Source organism: Lipotes vexillifer, unplaced genomic scaffold, assembly GCF_000442215.2.
Source record: "Lipotes vexillifer unplaced genomic scaffold, Lipotes_vexillifer_v1.1 scaffold49, whole genome shotgun sequence".
NCBI classification, from domain to species: domain Eukaryota; kingdom Metazoa; phylum Chordata; class Mammalia; order Artiodactyla; family Lipotidae; genus Lipotes; species Lipotes vexillifer.
This window is the reverse complement of record NW_006790551.1, coordinates 2,964,011-2,964,704: the sequence shown is the minus strand read 5'-3', so window position 1 is coordinate 2,964,704 and position 694 is coordinate 2,964,011.

Genomic DNA, 694 nt, shown 5'->3' with positions numbered 1-694 from the left:
ACAGATGCCGACCTGGGATTGCAGGAAGTGAGGACAGGAGTTAAAGGGCCTCTTTAGGGGCTTCCCTGGTGGCGCAGTGGTTGAGAGTCCGCCTGCCGATGCAGGGGACACTGGTTCGTGCCCTGGTCCGGGAGGATCCCACATGCCGCGGAGTGGCTGGGCCCGTGAGCCATGGCCGCTGGGCCTGCGCGTCCGGAGCCTGTGCTCCGCAACGGGAGAGGCCACAACAGTGAGAGGCCCGCATACCGCAAAAAAAAAAAAAAAGGGGCCTCTCTAAAGAAACTTTCATAAAGAGTTTTCCCTTTGGCTCTTTAGAAATATTTTCCATTTCTTCACATTTTCTTAACCCCTCTGAAACTATTTTGATAATAAATGAAACTGTATTAACAAAACAAAAAGAGAGCTCTAGCAAACAGCAGAACCCATGGAGCACTGCCTCGTTTGTATTGCTTAAAATCATGACAAGATTTAACTTAAAATAAAAACAAAAGACTTCTTTGGTAGAAAAAGAAACCTCGGATTTTATCTGTGTAATCCAGATATTTGTCGTGCATGTGTGTCCCCACCTTTCGTTCACTATCCCCCCTCCAAAAAAATGGCTGGGGTCCCCATGACAATTACTGAAGTACATACTCCCTCCATGTTTTCTGAGCATCCCCAGGAGCTAACATTCATGGGGTCTGAATTCCTGCTC